Source organism: Oryzias melastigma, linkage group LG17, assembly GCF_002922805.2.
Source record: "Oryzias melastigma strain HK-1 linkage group LG17, ASM292280v2, whole genome shotgun sequence".
Classification (NCBI taxonomy): domain Eukaryota; kingdom Metazoa; phylum Chordata; class Actinopteri; order Beloniformes; family Adrianichthyidae; genus Oryzias; species Oryzias melastigma.
The window spans coordinates 14,532,286-14,538,493 of NC_050528.1; positions in this window are offsets into that span (position 1 = coordinate 14,532,286).

Below are 6,208 nucleotides of genomic sequence, written 5' to 3' on the forward strand. Positions count from 1 at the left end.
AAGACACAGAAGAAGAGCCAAAAATCTGCATTTGACAGATAGACACCAGAATGGAAATTTGGAATTATTGGAACACGCACCAAAATAACTCCAATGTTACTTGTTTTTTTCCATCAACACCTTAAAACTTAAATGTCAGACAAGGCTGTAGTTTAGTTTTGTTGCTTCTGAATTGACGGTTAAGTTATGTTTGGAGAAAATCTATATCACATTTTAATGGGTCTTACATGAAATCTGTTGTACAAATAGAGTTTAAACTAGCTGCAGAAATACCACATAGGACAAAGACCTACAGGCACTTTAAAACCTGCTGGATTTGAAGGTTATCTGTCCTGGAAAGGATGTCAAGGAGTCTCTGGTAGTGCAGGATCCAATGATATGAGACCTCCATCCACTCCTGATTTCAACGCACCACTCTCATGATACTGAAGGCTCAAAAGAAACCAAAGAACAAGCAGCACCTCAGTCTGAAGCTATGGTCACACCACCCTCTGCAAAAGATTTTCAAGCAACCACTTCAACTGAAAAGTATATTTAAACGCAAGTTTAGGTACGTTTTGGACATTAAAAACGTCCACGCTGCAAGTATCTGAAAAGGTTTTTGGGCACGACCTATGTTATGATTTAATAACTGACTTAATGAGCCATCGCAGTTTCACTGTACCGGCCGTGTGTAGTATGCATTTGAACGCATTAAACATGTGTTCAGAGTTAAACCAGGTCTTCATGCCATGTCCGACACATGAAAATGTGTGTTTGTGGGCTTCCGTATTCGAAACTCTTACATTCACAATGTCATGCAAGTTTCTGCAACCATTTTTAGGCTCTACGTATAACGTGTGCACTCATTTAACATGCAATTAAAGCCAATCCAAGGTGAATTTTCACTACCAGTCAATCGTTTGATTGAATTGTTTGAAACTTTGATCACGAAGGAGAAATTAATAATCATGGTTTGTGCCAGGCCGCAATTATACGACACTAAGTCTTTAATAGATTGCAGTAGAGCTGTGAAAGAAAAGCCTGGAGCAAGATTCACAAGATTTATACCACTTTGACATTTTGCTCCTCTTCCAACTATATCTGCTGAAAATGCGCTAGTAAACAGTAAAAAAAAGAAGCCCCTCCCTGCTTGTCCAACGTGAACACCACTCTGTGTTCAAGAAACTGCACTTAGCGTGTTCTTGAAAGTGTGTCACACGCTCGATGTGAAAGTGGAAAACAGTTGTGAGAGATGTACTTTGTAATTCTAATCTGAACCTGAGACTCAGGCCAAATATTCCCTACAGTTCATCCACTCTTCAAGATCAAACCTCAGAAGTGGTGAAGCCACAGTCACAATAGATGCTATTGAATCATCGAATCTTCGTTTCCCTTTTGTTAACTCTTAATGTTCCAGATAGTGAGATCATGTTATGATTTCGAACTGCCACTGGGGATCGCTACTGAAACTTGGTTCCAAGTTGGTTCTGATACCAGAGCATACAGTACTGTTACAGTATAAAATCACAGATTTCTTTGCTACATTTCAAACGTCAATCATTTGCAGCCTGTTCAGTTTTGCTTCATAGTTCTAGCCAATCATTTTACCTTTCCAGCAGTTGAGGGTGGGGTCCTATAAGAATGGGTGAGGCTGTGAGGGTGGGCAGAGCTTAACTAAAAATGCAGAACCAAAAGTTTGACTGTACTTCACTGCAAAAATTTCTAGTTCAGGGTACTAGTTTAGCACCAGCACTTTTACTGGTACCAAACAATGCCCATCCCTACCTACCACACGTTCAAACTGAACTGTTTTGTGTTTCAGGCCCAGAGAAGCTCTTGTGTTTCAGGGAGCAGATCTCAAGCTTTCACTGTTTGAGGAATCAATGGGACAAAAATGCGCCGGAGTGTCGATCGAAAGAGAGAAAATGACCCACACCAGCAGGACCAACATGAGCCTCCACCTTCCAATCTGTACTATTTTAGTGTCTCCATCTTCTACAGGGTTTAGGGTTCCATCATGGGCTGATGGGCTGCATCTCTCTCTGTGTAACAGGAGCTGAAATCCATTCTCTACAGAAGCTCTGCTCTCTTCTGTCATTGATTTCCCGTCTCATATGTGACCCAAGCACGCATTCTAGTTTTTGTTGCCCCGTCACTGTCCAAGATCATTAAAAAAGTGGTGTCTTTTTGCTCTTCGTACAGCGACAGAAAACAAGTGAGCGTGTCACGCATGGATGCAGCAGATTCCCTCATGTCCTGACAGGTGTAATCAAAGCTCTACATGTTGCAGTCTGTTACAGGTGCCACACACAGTACATGCTTTCTCTGAATTTAAGATCCTGGTTCTGACCTTGTTTTCCTTAATTACAGAACCCTTTCTGCTCACAAATGGACTCAAGCTTTTCTGAAGAACATGGGACGCTAGAACCACTAACATCTCTGATGATTTGATGACTACTACTACTAAGGGCTTGTAACCCTGGTTGGGCTGGCCATCAACAACTCGTCTTCTGTCCTGGGTGATTCCTTTCTATCGCTCTCTAGGTGGGACCGGTCTTCTTGATTTCAGCTTCCAGGTCCCTTCTCCACTTCTCCACATGTTCCTTGGTCTTCTTCGTCTTCTCTTTACCTGGGACTCCAGGTCGAGGCCTGGGTGGTGCTGGATGTTGGTTTCTTTAGTGTAAGGGTTTGTCTGGCTTGCAGTCATCTCGTCTGGCTTGGTCCAAGCAGTGTAATGTTGTATCTACACATCTCAGCTGATACTTGTGTTGGCTTCACTGCCTCGTGTACGGTCTTGATGTTACATGCACCAATTGCACCAGTAGCAATTTGGCCCCATTTGGTTTTAGCCCAAGTGTGTCATACTACCTGCAGGTCCAGAAACTTCCTGTTCCTGAAGTTTTTTGGGTTGTCTGCGATGTTTCTGTTGCATGTGTGGTTTTAACAAATTGAAGACAATGATCAGATGTCTAACGTTTCACAAAGGGTTGAGTTTCTCGTTTGACATGTTCCTTCTCATAGATAGGACTGCCTTCCAAGGCTATTGAGCTCCATCTGCCAGTGTTTCCATAGAACCTGTTCTTGGTGTTTTCCTGGTGCTGGTTGTACATTTGCATTTTGCAGAAAACTCCTGTTTGCTGTCATGCTCACCTGCTATAGAACAGTAGTCTCTAATCTTTTTTTAGGCAACAAACCGGTTTAATTAGACACAATGTTTTCATGGACTGGCCTGTACGAGGCGAAAGTAAGCGTCTAATAACCTGAAGGTTGTATATCATTGCACTGACTTAAAAAGACAGTTGGTAAACAAAAAAACTTGAAACATAAGTGCACATACATTTTTCCACAGTTTATCACAACAACAAGACAGTAGAGAAGACAAAAGTGATTGTATGGTTTCCCTTTAACATGTTTGATGATGTTGATAATTTTGAAGATTGGGATGCAGCAGAAGAGAAATACTGTAGAAAGAAAAATCAAAGAAGGAGGAGATCAGATACCGGACAAATTTAACAATTTTGACCAGGGGTGTCCAAATTTAGTCCTAAAGGACTGGTGCCTTACATGTTTTCCAACCAACCTGCCATTGAAGCTCCTTATTGGCCAAAACACACTTTCATAAACGGGCAGACAGCTGGTTCCAAGTGCAGCAGGTTTATTAGTTCAGACAGGAACTAAGCATAGCTAAAAGTCCACAAAACTAGACCAGGGTCTGACAGGCAGAAGTCAATCATGAGCATGGGATCATCTCAGAAGAGAGTAGAGTAGTCAGGGTCCAGGCGAGGGTCAGGGCAGGCAGTTTCTGGAAATCCAGCAGGAGCCCGGCTCTCAATGACTCACTTTGGTCGCCCTCGATTTAGACTTTGGACTTTGTTTCTATGAAACAAAACTTTTGGTTCATCTATTGGACAAAAACAAGTGGTAGGAGGTGAACTTTCCTTTTGAAATGATGTTTTGTTTCACTTAGCACGACGTTCAGTATATACCACTGTTCTCCACAGATCGAGGTGGGTCCAGGCTTGGTAGTTCTCATGGCAACTCGACAAACGAGTATCAGTCTGCTTCATGTGAAATAGATTAAAATAGAGATTAATGTGATTTAAAAGAAATAATGCAATCATTTTCCTTAAATTACTGAACCGCGATTAAAGCCATAATTTGACACCATCAGTATATGTTCTTATGACAGTTGTACTACAGCTCAAAGGGAGTTTTTAAATGGTCTCCAGAAGAGTAGAATCGTGTTTCTCTCTTTCTGAATCCCAACCTGTGAAACAGATGTTGTGGTTTTTCTGACTCTGTTAACTTTTATGTTGCCTAAGGCATTGACCTCAACTTTGCACAGTTGCCATGGTAATGTGGCCTTCTGGGTGGAGCCATATATGATGCTGTAAATCATTTTTCACCAGGTTAGAAGTGTGTGTTTGTTAGCATTCTGGTTGTTTCATATATTCTGTTGTTTGGACCAAGTAAATGAGGAAAAAGTCCGTGTTAGTGTCTGACAGCAGCATCAGTCATAAACATCAGGTTTCAGTTGCTTTATTTTTCATCTCATTGATGTATTCTTTAATAAGGGTGTTGGGGAAACACTGCAGCTTGGAGCAGCGGCGTGCGGGACGACACGCTGACCGAAACGGATTAGGAGCCAGAGGCTGCAGGAGGAGGAGGAGGACGAAGAGAAGAGTGATGGAGAGAACCTCTGGATGACTCATCCCCTCAGGCAGCCTCTCAGATGTGATGCCAGCACAGTCCGTTATTGGCAGCAGCCCCCGACCGCCGCCTTCCCCTCAAACATGATCAGTCCCAGAGCTGTGACTTTCTGACGTCCATCATTCTGAGAAAAAAAAGAAGGATCTTCTCAGATCTTTAATCATGTCATGAGGCTGAAGAAGGCCAGAACATGGTGGTGATTTCTGTGTTTCAGCATGTTTGGAGACTTCATTTATCATTACATGATGCCATCTGACATGCAGCTACAAATCTGAGGATTACTGGGAGCATATTTTACGCTGCGGAGAGTCTGCAAGGATCCTGCCGAGCAGAAAGGATGAAAAATTCAAGGCGTGTTTCTGCAGAGATTTTTTTTCTCCTCCTCTCACTTGAACTTTGGAAAACAAGCCCCGTATTTTCTAAAGACGGATTTAAGGATTTCACGTTGCCACTCGTGTTTCACGTTTGAGGTCAAAGTCCTTAGAGTTTCGTCCAAACCAAAGCAATCTTGGTTAATGACCTGTTGATTGTTTTCCCGACAGCTAAATTAGGAAGATCGTAAGTTTGTGATGGATTCAAAGACTTGTGGGAGTTCACATGTAATGTTGCCTTCAGGTCTGAAGGAGACGCTTTTCAAAGGTCCACTGGTGATGACTTATGGGAGGAGCTTGGCTGTCCAAACTTGTCTTTACTTTGGGATGAAGGTCTACAGATGTTTAATTCTTAAGAAACTATGAATGGTCTGGTTAGCTGTTCACTTGCAGATGTGAAAACTGAGTTAAACATGAGTTAAATAAAACAAAAAGAAAATTCAAGGTCCATTCAGTAACCTCAAACACAAGTAAAAATAAAATCTATTCAATCAATTAATCAAGGAGGGCAAATCAATTAATTGATCTGAATCACTTTAAGCTTAACAGATCAATAATCGATCCATAAAAGTAGACAGTGATCTAACACATAATGCTAAAGTCACCTAGCTTGATGCTAACGTTTAATGAGATTTCCTATAGGACAGCTAATGCTAATGCTAGGTGGAAATAAATCAAATCATTTATCCCCAAAATTTTACACAGACAGATGACAGTTAATGTGTTCGATTTATGGTTATATTTGAAGAACAACCTTTGAGAGATGTCTCCACACTTTCCCAGGAGCAGAGTGAGGTTCAACACCTGAAGAGCAGCTTGGAAAAGAGGAACAAGAAGGAAGCTCCATGCAAACATGTCAACGTGTTAAATGAGTGATGGAGATGCTGACTGCTGCTCAGATCTCCAGGTCTGATTATACTGTAGAGCCTGATGACATTATCTGCAGATGCCATCGTTAATATGACTGTTCCAGAGGTCAGCAAGCAGATGAGATCCAAGCAAACAGGAAACAAAAGCAGGTGAATCGCTCAGATGATATACAGATTGTTCTCTCGTGATGTAGAGGTTAATTTTTCATTCTCATTGTTCGGTTCTTCTTGTTCTGTTTCTTTAACCTCTTCAAAGGAAGGACAAAGACAAAGTTC